Below are 17,213 nucleotides of genomic sequence, written 5' to 3'. Positions count from 1 at the left end.
GTGACCCCATTTTGCAAACTACACCCCTCAGGGAATTCATCTAGGGGTATAGTGTACATTTCAAACCCCCAGGGGTTTCACCAATTGTGGTACAACTGGGCAGTGAAAATGAAAAATTAAACTTTTTACACAAAAATGCAGTTCTGGCTCAAAATTTTTCATTTTCACAAGGAATGAAGGAGACAAAGCACCCCAAAATCTGTGCCCCAATTTCTCCCGAGTACGGCAATGCCTCACATGTGACCAAAAAATACCAGTTGGGTGCATGGCAGGACTCAGAAAGGAAGGAGTGATTTTTGGATTTTGCAGCTCAGATTCTGGTGGAATGTTGGTGGGTGCTATGTCGCATTAGCAAGACCCCCCAAGCACCAATACAGTGGAACCCCCCCACAAGTGACCCCATTTTGCAAACTACACCCCTCAGGGAATTCATCTAGGGGTATAGTGTACATTTCAAACCCCCAGGGGTTTCACCAATTGTGGTACAACTGGGCAGTGAAAATGAAAAATTAAATTTTTTACACAAAAATGCAGTTCTGGCTCAAAATTTTTCATTTTCACAAGGAATGAAGGAGACAAAGCACCCCAAAATCTGTGCCCCAATTTCTCCCGAGTACGGCAATGCCTCACATGTGACCAAAAAATACCAGTTGGGTGCATGGCAGGACTCAGAAAGGAAAGAGTGATTTTTGGATTTTGCAGCTCAGATTCTGGTGGAATGTTGGTGGGTGCTATGTCGCATTAGCAAGACCCCCCAAGCACCAATACAGTGGAACCCCCCCACAAGTGACCCCATTTTGCAAACTACACCCCTCAGGGAATTCATCTAGGGGTATAGTGTACATTTCAAACCCCCAGGGGTTTCACCAATTTTGATACAACTGGGCAGTGAAAATGAAAAATTAAATTTTTTACACAAAAATGCAGTTCTGGCTCAAAATTTTTCATTTTCACAAGGAATGAAGGAGACAAAGCACCCCAAAATCTGTGCCCCAATTTCTCCCGAGTACGGCAATGCCTCACATGTGACCAAAAAATACCAGTTGGGTGCATGGCAGGACTCAGAAAGGAAGGAGTGATTTTTGGATTTTGCAGCTCAGATTCTGGTGGAATGTTGGTGGGTGCTATGTCGCATTAGCAAGACCCCCCAAGCACCAATACAGTGGAACCCCCCCAGAAGTGACCCCATTTTGCAAACTACACCCCTCAGGGAATTCATCTAGGGGTATAGTGTACATTTCAAACCCCCAGGGGTTTCACCAATTTTGATACAACTGGGCTGTGCAAATGAAAAATTAAATTTTTTACACAAAAATGCAGTTCTGGCTCAAAATTTTTCATTTTCACAAGGAATGAAGGAGACAAAGCACCCCAAAATCTGTGCCCCAATTTCTCCCCAGTACGGCAATGCCTCACATGTGACCAAAAAATACCATTTGGGTGCATGGCAGGACTCAGAAGGGAAGGAGTGATTTTTGGATTTTGCAGCTCAGATTCTGGTGGAATGTTGGTGGGTGCTATGTCGCATTAGCAAGACCCCCCAAGCACCAATACAGTGGAACCCCCCCACAAGTGACCCCATTTTGCAAACTACACCCCTCAGGGAATTCATCTAGGGGTATAGTGTACATTTCAAACCCCCAGGGGTTTCACCAATTTTGATACAACTGGGCTGTGCAAATGAAAAATTACATTTTTTACACAAAAATGCAGTTCTGGCTCAAAATTTTTCATTTTCACAAGGAATGAAGGAGACAAAGCACCCCAAAATCTGTGTCCCAATTTCTCCCCAGTACGGCAATGCCTCACATGTGACCAAAAAATATCATTTGGGTGCATGGCAGGACTCAGAAGGGAAGGAGTGATTTTTGGATTTTGCAGCTCAGATTCTGGTGGAATGTTGGTGGGTGCTATGTCGCATTAGCAAGACCCCCAAAGCACCAATACAGTGGAACCCGCCCACAAGTGACCCCATTTTGCAAACTACACCCCTCAGGGAATTCATCTAGGGGTATAGTGTAAATTTCAAACCCCCAGGGGTTTCACCAATTTTGATACAACTGGGCAGTGAAAATGAAAAATTACATTTTTTTACACAAAAATGCAGTTCTGGCTCAAAATTTTTCATTTTCAGAAGGTATGAAGGAGAAAAAGCACCCCAAAATCTGTGCCCCAATTTCTCCCGAGTACGGCAATGCCTCATGTGTGACCAAAAAGTGGCAGGACTCAGAAGGGAAGGAGTGATATTTGGATTTTGCAGCACAAATTCTGGTGGAATGTTGGTGGGTGCTATGTCGCATTAGCAAGACCCCCAAAGCACCAATACAGTGGAAACCCCCCACAAGTGACCCCATTTTGCAAACTACACCCCTCAGGGAATTCATCTAGGGGTATAGTGTACATTTCAAACCCCCAGGGGTTTCACCAATTTTGATACAACTGGGCAGTGAAAATGAAAAATTACATTTTTTTACACAAAAATGCAGTTCTGGCTCAAAATTTTTCATTTTCACAAGGAATGAAGGAGACAAAGCACCCCAAAATCTGTGCCCCAATTTCTCCCCAGTACGGCAATGCCTCATGTGTGACCAAAAAGTGGCAGGACTCAGAAGGGAAGGAGTGATATTTGGATTTTGCAGCACAAATTCTGGTGGAATGTTGGTGGGTGCTATGTCGCATTAGCAAGACCCCCAAAGCACCAATACAGTGGAACCCCCCCACAAGTGACCCCATTTTGCAAACTACACCCCTCAGGGAATTCATCTAGGGGTATAGTGTACATTTCAAACCCCCAGGGGTTTCACCAATTTTGATACAACTGGGCAGTGAAAATGAAAAATTACATTTTTTTACACAAAAATGCAGTTCTGGCTCAAAATTTTTCATTTTCAGAAGGTATGAAGGAGAAAAAGCACCCCAAAATCTGTGCCCCAATTTCTCCCGAGTACGGCAATGCCTCATGTGTGACCAAAAAGTGGCAGGACTCAGAAGGGAAGGAGTGATATTTGGATTTTGCAGCACAAATTCTGGTGGAATGTTGGTGGGTGCTATGTCGCATTAGCAAGACCCCCAAAGCACCAATACAGTGGAACCCCCCCACAAGTGACCCCATTTTGCAAACTACACCCCTCAGGGAATTCATCTAGGGGTATAGTGTACATTTCAAACCCCCAGGGGTTTCACCAATTTTGATACAACTGGGCAGTGAAAATGAAAAATTACATTTTTTTACACAAAAATGCAGTTCTGGCTCAAAATTTTTCATTTTCACAAGGAATGAAGGAGACAAAGCACCCCAAAATCTGTGCCCCAATTTCTCCCCAGTACGGCAATGCCTCACATGTGACCAAAAAATACCAGTTGGGTGCATGGCAGGACTCAGAAGGGAAGGAGTGATTTTTGGATTTTGCGGCTCAGATTCTGGTGGAATGAATGGTGGGTGCTATGTGGCATTAGCAAGACCCCCGAAGCACGGTGAAATGATGAACCTAATAATCCATAGATGTGTGGTATATTTTAAAACACTCCTTTATACATAGGCCGGGTTTGTCGGGGCAAGTGTCACACTGGAAAATAGTTTGCTTTCTTATTCCCTTTTTATAGCAAACTTTGCACCTTTTTTGTGTCCTGCCCTTTTTTCCAGTGGAGGGGATTTCATCAGGAAAATGCTGCCCTGGTACAATACGGGGGCCAGTACTAGAAGTACTGGGGCCCTCTGCCTGCTGGTTCCCAAATATTAGGCCCTTTATGACTTCCTCTTGAAAGTGCATAAATGTCCCCCTCTGGCCGGTAGAACGGAATAGCACGTAAGCGTTATACAGTGCCATCTGGATGATATACACGGCCAGCTTCTTGTACCAGATTTTTGTTTTCCGCAGGGCACTGTACGGCTTCAGTACCTGATCTGAAAGATCCACTCCGCCCATGTACCTATTGTAATCCAGGATACAATTAGGTTTTGAGGTGTGGGTACTGGTACCTCGTACAGGGACGGAGGTGGTACTGTCTCCGTGAATTGTTGTCAGTATAAGGACATCCCTCTTGTCCTTATATTTGACCAACAACATATTTTCGGTGCATATTCCCCTGCTTTCACCCCTTCTCATTACTTGGGCAATGTGCGTTTTTGGGAGGCCTCTTTGGTTCTTGCGCACAGTACCGCAAGCTGCTGTACCTCTTGAACCAAGGGCCTTAAACAGGGGGATGCTAGTGTAAAAGTTATCCACATAGAGGTGATAACCTTTATCCAGGAAGGGGTGCACTAAATCCCAGACAATTTTTCCACTAACACCTACGAGGGAGGGGGGGCATTCTGGCGGTTCAATTCTTGAATCCTTCCCTTCATATACCCTAAACATGTGGGTGTACCCTGAGGTGCTTTCACACAGCTTATACATTTTTATGCCATACCTTGCCCTCTTACTGGGAAGGTACTGGCGGAATTTAACCCTTCCTTTAAAATGTATAAGGGACTCGTCAATACAAATAAATTTTTCAGGGATGTACATCTCTGCAAATTTGGCACTGAAATGATCAATGACCGGCCTGACTTTGAATAGCCGGTCAAAGGTGGGATCATCTCTGGGTGGGCACTGTGCATTATCGTTGTAATGCAAAAATTTAAGGATCATCTCAAAACGAGCCCGAGTCATGGCCATACGGTAAAATGGGGTGCTGTACAGAACATCTGTACTCCAATATTGCCTAATTTCTGGCTTTTTTACTATGCCCATATGAAACACCAGACCCCAAAACGTCATCGTCTCTACTGCATCTACAGGGGTCCACCTAGCAAATGATGACGTGGGGTTTTGAGCAATAAACTGCTGGGCATATAAATTAGTTTGGTCCACCATTAAATTTATAAAATCATCAGAGAAAAATAATTTGAAAAAGTCAATTTCTCTGAGACCTGTGGAATCAAATTGGATTCCTGGCATGGCCAAAAACTCAGGAACCTGGGGTTTAAAATTGTCTGGTGGTGGGGTCCATACGAGATCAATTATTGGGGGGGGGGGGGTCTCAGCTGCTCTACGGGGGCGTCTTTGAGGGGGTCCCTCATCACTAGAGGAGGAAGAGGAGCTTAAGACGAATCCTTCAAATTCCCCGCTTGCATCACTGGCTGTGTCAGAGTCAGAGGCAAGCATGGCATATGCCTCCTCCGCTGAATACATTCTTCTGGATGACTGGGATGACATTTGGGATGACATTTGGGATGCCATTTTTATTTTTGTGTTTCTGGTAGTGAAATGTTTCAACACGTGTATAGTGTAGGGGGGGTACAAACTTTATTTCAACCAGGGGGGTATGTAGTGTGTAGTGTGTATGTAGTGCAGAAAAAAAAAAATACTTTATACAGGAATTTGATCCCAATAAAAAAAAAAAAAAATTGATGGGGTTAAAAAAAATAAAAATTGAAGGGGTTAAAAAAAAAAAAAAAAAAAAGGTCCTGCGCCAAAAATTGAGCACAGATGTTGGTCAGTAACGTCCGTCACTGAACAGCGCTCAAAGGCAACAGGAATTTGATCAAAAAAAAAAAAAAAATAGATCAACCCTGTGCCGAAAAAGCTGATCAGTGATGTACGTCACTGATCAGCGCACAGTGGCCACAGGACACCCACAAAATCACAGTGTGTGTAAAAAAAAAATTAAAAAAAGACCCCACAGCACCCTCAAAAAAAAAAAAGGTGATCACTGATGCGACACTGATTACCAGTGAGGGGCAGCAGGTGCACAACCTTTGGTGCAACTGACAGTGCAACTGGCAGCAACTGACAGGTATATATAAAAAAAAAAACCTCTGCACCCCCAAAAAGTTGCTGATCACCTCAGATATAGTGATCAGCACAAAAGGCGGGGGCAGCAGACACAAAATATAGCACTCTCTATCACTCTCTGTCACTATCTCTCTCTATCTCTCTCTATCTCTCTCTATCTCTCTCTATCTATCACTCTATGACACTGCAGCAGCAGCACTGACAGTTATATATATAAAAAATAACCCCTGCACCCCCAAAAAGTTGCTGGGGGTGCACAAAAGGGGGGCAGCAGACACAAAATATAGCACTCTCTATCACTCTCTGTCACTATCTCTCTCTATCTCTCTATCTCTCTATCTCTCACTATCTATCACTCTATGACACTGCAGCAGCAGCACTGACAGGTATATATATTAAAAAAAAAACCTGTGCCCCCAAAAAGTTGCTGATCAGTTAATTTTTTTTTTTTTTTTTTTTTACTTTTTTATTGAGTCAAAGCATCAAAACAGCATTGAATGCATTTCTGCGTTCTCAGGCATGAGAATCATATTTCAAAAATTCAAGTAAACAGATAGGGGTTACATAGTAACAATGGAGTTCCCCAATTTCGTAACATGAGTACAGCACATTAGTTGGTAGACTAATCCAGGATTAGCGGAGGGTCATTGAGTAGTCTCTGTTCTTCATACCAGCGGGTATTTTGGAAGCATTGGTGAAGAGTTTGTTTAGTTGATGTAGGTAGAGTTTCCATATAGCTGTTCCAGGTGGCAAAGAATTGTTTTGTACGCAAATCTTTTTGAAGGGAGGCCTCCAACCAATCCATATGAAAAATAAAAAACAGTTTATCTTTAAACATTGCCAGGGCTGGGGGGGAATTTTGAATCCACACTTGCAGGATAGTTTTGCGGGCGGCGGATGAGATTGCTAGCATTAATTTTTTAATGGGTTTAGGGGCTCTAGTCTCCCCTGGAAGGATGCCAAATATGGCCCACTCCGGGGTGAGCGGTGTGAAATTTACCAGGTGTTCATTGGAAAAGTCACGGACTTCTGTCCAAAATCTTTTAACCTGTGGGCAAGCCCAAAAACAATGGTATAGGTCTGCTTGGGGGTGGTGACATTTGGGGCATTTTGGGGATTCTAATATTTGCATCTGGAACCCTCGCGAAGGAGAGATGTATGATCTATGGAAAATGTTTAGATACATTTCCGTGAATTTGGCCATTGGGAATAGTGTGGTTGAAGTCTCTAGAGTTTTTAGCAAGATGTCTGTTGTAAGGGAAGGGAAGTGTTCTAGCCATTGGTTGAGGCCTGTTTTTTGCGATGAGTAATCCATGGGCTTTCGGAGGAATTTATAGTAGGTAGAGATCGCTTTTTTAAGTAACGGAGGAGCTAGAAGTACATTGTCAAGGTCATTGTTCCAGTCTCTTTCTGGGATGAGTTTGGAGATTTTGTCTGCATATGATTGGGCTTGGATAAAATTTAAGTTAAGTGTGGTGATTATTGGATAGTTCTTAGAGGCTTCTAAAAAGTTAAGTGGTTTATGGGTGTGAGAATCAATCAACTGTCCAACTCTTTGTAATCCTGCGTTTCTCCAACTTGTGAAGGGAGGTGGAGCATTACCATCATGAAATTGGGGGTTTCGTACGAAAGGTAGGTGTATAGTGTGATGTGGGTTCAGGTGGAAAGTGTGGCGCAAGGTAAGCCATAGCTTGCGGACGGACATTAGGAGAGGGTTAAGGTGTATTTCCGGAGGAATGTCTCTGTCTTCTAGGTGTAGGAAAGCAGTTAGTGAAGTGTGGGGTAGAAAGTGTTGTTCCAAGGTTGTGTTAGCATAGGTTTGGTTAGTGAGTAGCCAATCTTTAAGATATCTGAATACTGCCGCTTGGTTATATATTGATATGTCTGGGAAGTTAATCCCACCATTCCATTTGGGTTGTGTCAATTTAATCATTCCGATTCTTGCTCTACCCTTATTCCAGATAAAGGTTCGGAACAGTTTAGTTATAGCAAGGATATCGGATTTAGTGAGTAAAAGTGGTAAGACCTGAATTTGATATAGGAGCTTGGGAAAGTATATCATTCGTAGGAGATTCGCCCTGCCCAGGTAAGACAACTGAAGATGGCCCATTCTATTTAGATCCCTAGTGAGGTTTTTAATAGTTTTGCTGATATTATAGGCATATAGGTTTTGCATATTTTTGGGTAGGGTTATGCCCAGATAGGTCAAGCGGCCTTTTGCCCATTTCATGGGCAGTTGCGCGGCCCATTTAGGGCGTGTAAATCCCTGTTTTAGATAAAGGATCTCAGATTTTTCCAAATTTATTTGGAATCCTGATAGTCTACCTGAGTTGCGTAGGAGATCTAATAGAGGGCGTAGGGAGGTTTTTGGGTTCGCTATATAAATAAGGACATCATCAGCGAATGCAGTTAGTTTGATTTCCATATTGCCTACCTGTATTCCTTGAAGGGCGGGCCAGGATTCAATGAGTCTAAGTATGGGGTCTAAAGAAAGGTTAAACAGGATCGGTGAGAGAGGGCATCCCTGTCTAGTCCCTCTATACATATGTATGGGCGTGCTCCTGGTTCCATTGATAAGTAAGGAGGTGTTTGGTGTATTATAAAAGAATTTTATCAGATTTATAAAAAGGGGTCCAAAGGAGTATGCTGATAGTGTCTGGAATAGGAAGGGCCAAGAAACAGTATCAAATGCTTTGTGGGCGTCTAGGCTCAATAGCATATGTGGGGCATTGGGGTGAAGGTTAGAGGCAATTATCGAGGCTATTGCTGTGCGTATTCCCTTCACGGATTGTCGGCCTGCGACAAACCCCATTTGGTTAGGTGAGATGATCTCCGAAAAGAAGGATTGGATTCTTGTTGCCATAATTTTAGACAGTAGCTTGAAGTCTACGTTTAAAAGAGTAATGGGGCGGTATGAGTCCAATTTTGTGGGTTCACGTCCAGGTTTGGGGATTAAGGTTGTATACGCCTCATTAAATGAAGGATACAAGGGTTGGGTTTTATGAATGGTTCGGTATAATTCTAATAGTGTCGGGACAATATCTGGCTGTAATATTTTATAATATTCCCCAGAAAATCCGTCTGGCCCCGGGGATTTATTTGTTTGAAGGGAAGATATCGCTTGGGTTATCTCTTCAGCTGTTATATCTGTGTCTAGTTTTTCCATTTGGGCTTGGGAGAGGGAGGGTAATCTGGAATCTTTAAGTAGTTGGTCTATTTGTGTGCAGTCTGAGGGGTCGGCCGAGTATAGTGTGGTGTAGAAGGCTTGGAAAGCGTTGACTATGTCATGGGTTTTAGTAAGGGGTAGGGAGTCATTGTTTTGTTTTATAGATGTAATATGGCTTCTACGATGGTCAGTTTTCGTTAGGTTTGCCAGTAAACGTCCGGTGCGATTGCCCCATCTATAATATCTGTTTTTCGTAAAGTCGAGGTGTCTTTGGGCTTGTGAGGTCAGAAAATCCTCAAGAAGATGTTTTGCCTGTTGGTAGGCTGTATGGTTTTCGGTAGTGGGATTTGTGATATAAGAATTTAGGCATGAGGTCATATTGGCATGGAGGGAGTTGTATTGTGCTTTAGAGGCTTTATTGCGTTTGGCCACGTATGCTATAATGTGTCCTCTCATTACAGTTTTTGCAGTCTCCCAGAACAATACTGGGGTGTCCCAGTGTTCAATGTTAGTGTCTATGTAGTCCATCCAATGATGTTTTAGATGCTGGCGGAAGTTTTCTGAGTGGAAAAGGTATGAGGGAAATCTCCAAGATTTATGAAGTGGGTTTGTGTGCGCTAGGTTAAGGGATAGAGTTGTGGGGGCGTGGTCCGAAATCAATATGTCTCCTATATTGGCTGAGGTGACAGAAGAGATTAGATGGTCTGCTACAAGGATGTAGTCTATCCGTGAAAATGAATGGTGGACTCCCGAATGGAATGTGTATGTCTTATCAGTGGGGTGAAATAATCTCCATGCATCAGTCATGTGGGTCTGTGTCATGAATGCGCTGAATGTTGTCCATATGTTGGAGTGTGTTGTCGTTGGGGGGGGGAGTCTGTCCAGTGTGGGATCTTTAACTGTATTAAAATCTCCTCCTATGATTAGGGATGAGTGAGGTCGTTGTGCTAATAATTGAGAAATCTGGGAGAGAAAATTTGGGGTCTGGGTGTTGGGGGCATATATATTTAGTATAGTATATGCAGTATCTCCTATCTTAATATCTAACAACAAGAATCTGCCCTCAGGGTCCGAAACTGAATCTACAACAGAGTAGATCAGTTTTTTAGCAAAGAGTATGGCCACTCCTCGGGTTTTGGTGGTATAAGAGGCAGATATACACTCTGCTATCCATGGTGCTCTAAGCGTTGAGTTCTCATCCGCCTTCCAGTGGGTCTCCTGTAATAGGATAATATCTGGGTTATGATGTTTTATGTGGGTGATTATTCTCTTCCTTTTGATAGGGGAATTTAGGCCGCACACATTCCAAGATAAGATATTGATTGAGTTTGGGGGGGACGAATATGGTAGGGTTATTGGGACGGGTGGTGTCATCCTACTCCAGCCCTGGCAATAACAACAAAGCAAGGATTAAGCGTACAAGAAGGCCCTCCATCCCAGCGAGTAGAGGGCCATGTCTTGACATACAATAGACCCCATTTCTGGTGGTATAGGCATGCCTGAGATAACAATGCAAATTGAACAGTGGTAACAAATAGATCATATATTGTAAGTAACTTGTGAAGCTTTGACAACATTTTCCATTTTTTCCAAACCAAACTATCGCAGTGGGTTCCGATTGGGGTATCAGAACCGACCGGATATAGACTATACATTAATAACACTATACCTAACAGTGGTAACATTAACATTAATCTAAATTTAGCATAAGGAGAGACATTAATTTTATGCGGTGCTGTGAAGAGATTCAGGTGGTCGCTGGCGAGCCCGGGGAGCTAATTGATGGCAGGAAGTGTGCTCTTGCGGCTTCAGGGTCATCAAATAACAAAGTACGGCCATTGTCCGTTACCCGGAGTTTGGCTGGGTACAATAGGGCAAATCTCCTATGGGAGTCTACCAGGAATTTACATATTGGGGAGAATGCTTTGCGTTTCTGGGCCACTGCCACAGAGAAATCTTGAAAGATGAGTACACGAGTGCCATCAATTAGGAGTTGGTCCATTTTTTTGTATGCACGTAGTACCTGCTCTTTGGTTCTGAAATCAAGGTATCGTGCTATTACAGGTCTAGGGCGCGAGTTGGGGTCTGACTTTTCTTGTCCAATTCTGTGGACTCGTTCTATCTGAGGGAAGTCGACCGTGTCCAACACTTCTAGGGCTAGTAACAATTTGGAGGTAAGGTAGTCTGATAACATATTTGGTTTAATGCTTTCAGGTATTCCTATGAAACGCAGGTTATTCCTCCTATTTCTGTTTTCTAAATCCTCAATCTTATCTTGGAGTTCCTGTATCATCATTGTGGAGGAATCAGAAGAGGATTGTATATTATTGATAGTGTCTTCTGTGTCGCTTATTCTTTGTTCAAGGTCGGCTATGCGGGAGGTGTTAGCTGCGACTTCCCTCACTGTAGTTTGGAAAGAAGCTTTAAACTCGTCTAATTTCTTGTCAATATGTGGCATTAGGACTGACAATATTTCCTGTGCCATAGATGAGCCTGTCTGGCTATCCGAGGGACGGTCATCATCAGGTGGGGGGCTCACATCTGTAGTAGATTGTGAGGCGTGAGGGGTTGAGGGGTTTTGTTTAACAGGTTTATTGCGTCTCATTTTGTTCTCTTCAAGTGGTAAGGTGGGATGTGGGCGCGTTGGGGACAAGAACCTTTCCATGAACCAGGGTTAGTTCAAGGGAGGGGTGGGAAGGGTGAAAGCATATAAGGGAGTGTCACCTTGGGAATGGTATTTAGGCAGTAATAAGCACGGGTAATGAGTAACAAATTATTCCATTGACCATTTAGATGTCTTAGGTATCATATACTACCCTTCCTCACTGCGCTTCCTATCACCAGGACAGCTCGGGTCAGACCGCAATATTTTGGGACCAGGTTAGGCCCACCAGTAGGGTCAAAGCAGGATTAAAAAGAAAATTTGTATCACATTGACATATTATATTTTGACAGGTAAGTGTCTCTCCTTAAATAGCAGAATCTACATTATTATTATAAAGTAGAAGTTATTGGTAACTGGGGGAGCAAAAGGCCGATCAAGCAACTAGTGTATTCGTCCGGCGTTACGTAGCAGTGGCAACGATGGCGGTTTTCTATAATCACAGGATATATATACCTACCCCTTATCTTTTGCAGGATGTGGGATATGAGCTATAAAGTCAGGAAAATTTTAAGATAAATTCAATCTTCTCCACTAGATGGCAGCATATACTAAGTAAACATACTGTGAACACAATGCTTAGATATATAAAGACAGGAAAATGGATCATTTAACCAGGAAGGCACAAGGCCATAGATATGTCTGTTGTGCCCGCCTGTGTTGTTGCTCCAGTAATAAGCCTGAGGAGTTTTCAGTTTTCGCCACAAGATGGCAGCAAATGATTGACAATTATAACATATAAACAGGACTTTGTTATAAAGGGGTATGGGGGTAAGGTTTTAACCTGGGGGGGTGCTGGATAATGCAGTTGTTCCTAGCTGAGTTGTTGGGTCAGCTAATCCAGTTCACAGCAGCTTTTAGAATGGTTGAGCAGCAAGACACAGGTAGTATAGGGTAGAACAGTCATACAACATATAGATGAGTCTCCAGCTGTAATTAAGTGGCTCAGAGTCACGGAAAAGTGAAGGGGGTTTTGCCCAGTGAGTGTGTCCCTTCAGAGCTGCTTATGGTGGGACAGTACCAAAGAGTTAGATGAGGGGAGAGGCGAGGTAAGGGACGGGATGGTTTCCAGTGGAGAGGGAGCAGGCTCATGTGAGTCACATGCGCTTGTTCATGAGGTATTCTTTGTTGATGGGGTAGGTGGAGGACCCCCTTGTACCAGGATGATCAGCTTTTTATGGTTCACTTATAGGTAGTGTTCACCTTGGGGGGTTCACAGATCTTGTGTGAACTCGGGGAGTCCACTCTCCAGCGAGCCTGAGTTCAAGAGTAGGGGGTAACAGGTGTTAAGGGCAGGTTTTCAGCCCCCCTGTGGTTTTAGAGGTACGGTCAGTCACCCTATGAGGTGAAATCTAGTGGCACCCAGATTAACCAGTGGTTCAGTCCCCGGACAGTGTCTCAGAGCCCGTCTCAGCACTCCTGATATGTGGGGGGCCGGGTCCTGCGGATGGCTAGGGTGCGGGCTTAGGTGTGACTACCTTAGGGTACAAGGGCAGAGGGTAAGGGGTGTGTGAAGAGGGCCTGATTCGCCCTGTCGTGTCCCCACAGCAGTTATTACCTTTGGGCACACAGCGCAGTGTCCGTCTGCGCCGCCGGTCAGGGAGAGCCAGGCTGCGAGGAGTCCGTCCGCAGTTGTCTCCGTTCTCAGTGCTGGCGTGTAGTCGGGGCTGCCGAGAGGAGAGCCGGGCTGCGAGGAGTCCGTCCGCAGCTGTCTCCGTTCTCAGTGCTGGCGTGTAGTCGGGGCTGCCGAGAGTAGCGGTGTCCCAGGGGTGCTGCGTTCTTGTGTGTCTCCTGCCTCCGTTACAGGATCGGCCGTCCGTCTCTCCCAGTCCTCCCCGCCTGTCTGCCGGGGCTTCGCGGCGGAGGGAGGGTGAGATGTGTAGGATGCGGAGGGGGCTCTGGGGGGATCAGCGTCTGCAGAGGAGAAGGGCTGGATCTCGCTTCTCCTTCAGTTCGACGGCGTCCCTCGTGGGGGCCCGATCACGAGCCGGACTTCGGCGGTGTTAGGCTTTCCCGGGAGTTAGGTCAATAATATAGATATCAGCCGGTTCCCCTGAAGCTTAGGCGGAGGCTGGGCACGGTTACCAGCCAGAATCTGGGTGGATTGCAGGCGGATTCCACGGGATGTAGCCTGGGTGAGCGGAGCTCTAATAAAACGTGGCCATCTTGGATGCGCCACCCGCCGGAAGTCTCCTGATCAGTTAATTTATACTGATCAGCACAAAAGGGGGGGCAGCAGTCAGTTATATAAAAAATATATAGCACAATCTGTCACTATCTCTCTATCTCTCTATCTCTCTCTATCTCTCTCTATCTCTCTCTATCTATAACTCTATCACACTGCAGCAGCACAAAAAATTGCACTCTCTGTCACTATCTCTCTCTATCTCTCTCTATCTCTCTCTATCTCTCTCTATCTATAACGCTATCACACTGCAGCAGCACAACACAGGAAGTTACAAGTAGTAACAGGATCCAGGAAGCATCCAGCACGCTACAAGCAGTGATCAGGTAAGTATTTGCAAGGATCAGGTCAGTATACTACGGCAGATAGGCACGGTGACCGCACTGCACGCAATTCCAGACCGGAATGGCGTCTGCAGTGCAGTCACCGTTAGTTTAAATCCCCCTCCATGGCTGTGATTGGTTCGTCGGTCCGACGAACCAATCACGGCCTTTGGGGGCGGGCAGGGTGAGGTGGGGTGACACCAGTGTCACCCTTACACCCCGTGGTGATTGGTGCTGTACTTTACAGCACCAATCACCTCCGATCCCTGTGTCACCGGCGAACGTTATTCGCCGGTGACAAAGAAAACGCTGTAATTGGCTGTTCACACTGAACAGCCAATCACAGCGATCGCCGACGGGGGGGCGGCATCGCAGCCCCCCCTGGGCATGCAGGGACATGTCTGCTGTCAGGGACAGCAGACATGTTTAAACTGTCACCGCGTCTATAGACGCGGTGACAGTTTACATTCATGACGTACATTTATGCCATGTGTCGGGAAGTACTTCCCGACCATGACGTAAATGTACGTCAAATGTCGGGAAGGGGTTAAGGCACGAATAAAAAAAAAATATGTTCCATACAGAGGCAGAGCTCTGTAAGTAAGGTGTCTGACTGCAATGTGGAAGGTCATGCGTTTGAATCCTTCTCTTACAAACGCTACACTCCCTAGGTCTTAATGATACAGCCCTTTCCTGGTTCTCATCTTACCTATCTGATCGCTCTTTCAGTGTTCGCTTCTCTGACTCTACTTCCTCTTCATTATCTGTCAGTCGGAGATCCGCAAGGATCAGTCTTAGGTCCTCTGCTTTTCTCAATCTATACTTCTTCTCTTGGCAAACTAATCAGCTCTTTTGGATTTCAGTATCACTTATATGCGGATGATACTCAAATCTATCTATCAACCCCAGAGTTGTCACCAGTGGTTTTGGGCCGAGTCTCTGAATGTCTATCTGCCATCTCATCCTGGATGTCTTCTCGCCACCTCAAACTAAATATTTCTAAAACGGAATTACTTATATTCCCGCCAACTAAGAACAGTTACCATACTGATATCTCCATCACTGTTGACAACTCAACAATCTACCCTACCCCACAAGCTCACTGCCTCTAGGGGTCATCCTCGACTTTCTTCCCCACATTCAATCTGTCTTCAAATCATGTTACATGCATCTAAAAAACATATCCAAAATACGACCGTATCTCACACAAGACACTACCAAATCTCTTATCCATGCACTCATTATATCCCGCATTGATTATTGCAATAGTCTCCTAACTGGTCTTCCCAAGAACAGACTCTCACCACTGCAATCCATTCTAAATGCTGCAGCTAGGCTGATCTTCCTAGCAAGACGCTCATCGTCTGCTGATCCGCTCTGCCAGTCCCTCCATTGGTTGCCTGTATCTTACCGTATTCAATATAAAACACTTCTACTCGCATATAAAGCAATTAACCATACTGCACCAGCATATATCTCTCTACTTATCACAAAATATCCCCCATCTCGACCACTCCGCTCTGCACAAAATCTGCGTCTCTCTTCTGCACGGATCTCTAGCTCCCATTCACTATTACAGGACTTTCATCGGGCTGCTCCCATCCTATGGAATGCCCTCCCACGCACAATAAGACTCTCTGCTAGCCTCCAAACTTTCAAGTGTTCCCTGAAAACTCACCTCTTCAGGCAAGCCTATCATATTTAAGTTCTACACGCATAACCCTCTGAGGCACTTATGTATTATATAGCTTCCCTTCTGGACCTACAATCTATGCTATTACTGGTGCCTGTCCTTGTGTTTCCCTCCTATGTCCCTATAGATTGTAAGCTTGCAGCAGGGCCCTCCTACCTCCAAGTCTGTCTGTTGTTATCCAGTTTGTTTTATCACTGTCTACTATTGTAAAACGCAACGGAATCTGCTGCGGTATATAAGACACTGTAACGGAATCTGCTGCGCTATATAAGACACTGTAACGGAATCTGCTGCGCTATATAAGACACTGTAACGGAATCTGCTGCGCTATATAAGACACTGTAACGGAATCCGCTGCGCTATATAAGACACTGTAACGGAATCCGCTGCGCTATATAAGACACTGTAACGGAATCTGCTGCGCTATATAAGACACTTTAACGGAATCTGCTGCGCTATATAAGACACTTTAACGGAATCTGCTGCGCTATATAAGACACTGTAACGGAATCTGCTGCGCTATATAAGACACTGTAACGGAATCTGCTGCGCTATATAAGACACTTTAATGGAATCTGCTGAGCTATATAAGACACTGTAACGGAATCTGCTGCGCTATATAAGACACTTTAACGGAATCTGCTGCGCTATATAAGACACTTTAACGGAATCTGCTGCGCTATATAAGACACTGTAAATAATTAAATAAATCCTGGGAGGGAATGTATCATACCTTCCAAAGGTAAAGAATGGAGAAGTTGCCTTTAGAAGCTACACTTTAAAAGGTATTTTCCTCCCAATCCCAGTGGGTCCTTGACTGGTTAGTATACTACAGACCCCGTACAAGAGTCAGGACTAGTCAAACCCCCCCACTTGTCCGACCCCACATAAACAGCTAGCCTGTCTCTGCAGTCTGCGGCTAAATCCCTTTATCTCTATAGGTTACGAAGCTTTGCAGCTGCTTGTCTGAAAGTCATCTCCCTAGGTACTAAGCATTGGAGAGAGATAAAGTAGCATCCAATCAGCTCTTATGTGCCATGTTACAGGCTGTGTTTGAAAAATGTCAGACAGGAGCTGATTGGCTAGTTGTTTGTCACTCTCCATTTGATCACTTTTGAAGCTTAGTGCATCTGGCCGTTTACCTAGAGGGTACTTTACCTCTCTCCACATAGTGTGATATATTCAGGTGCCCATTTATCATTGTATTGCATATACAATGCGTTACGGGCAGCATTTACCGCCCAGAATGGCATTGCAGTATGCGATGCGCTCAGCCGGGTGCTGTGGGTGTTTTCGGAGAATTAGCCGCAAATATTACACGGTAAATGGGCCTATCATCATTAATCATCTCCTTAATTAAAAGGTGCCATCTTTTAACCCTTGGAGGAAACCAACAGCAGAGATAGG

Source organism: Crinia signifera, chromosome 9 (assembly GCF_055691185.1).
Source record: "Crinia signifera chromosome 9, ASM5569118v1, whole genome shotgun sequence".
Taxonomy (NCBI): Eukaryota; Metazoa; Chordata; class Amphibia; order Anura; family Myobatrachidae; genus Crinia; species Crinia signifera.
Note: the sequence above shows the minus strand (reverse complement) of the source record.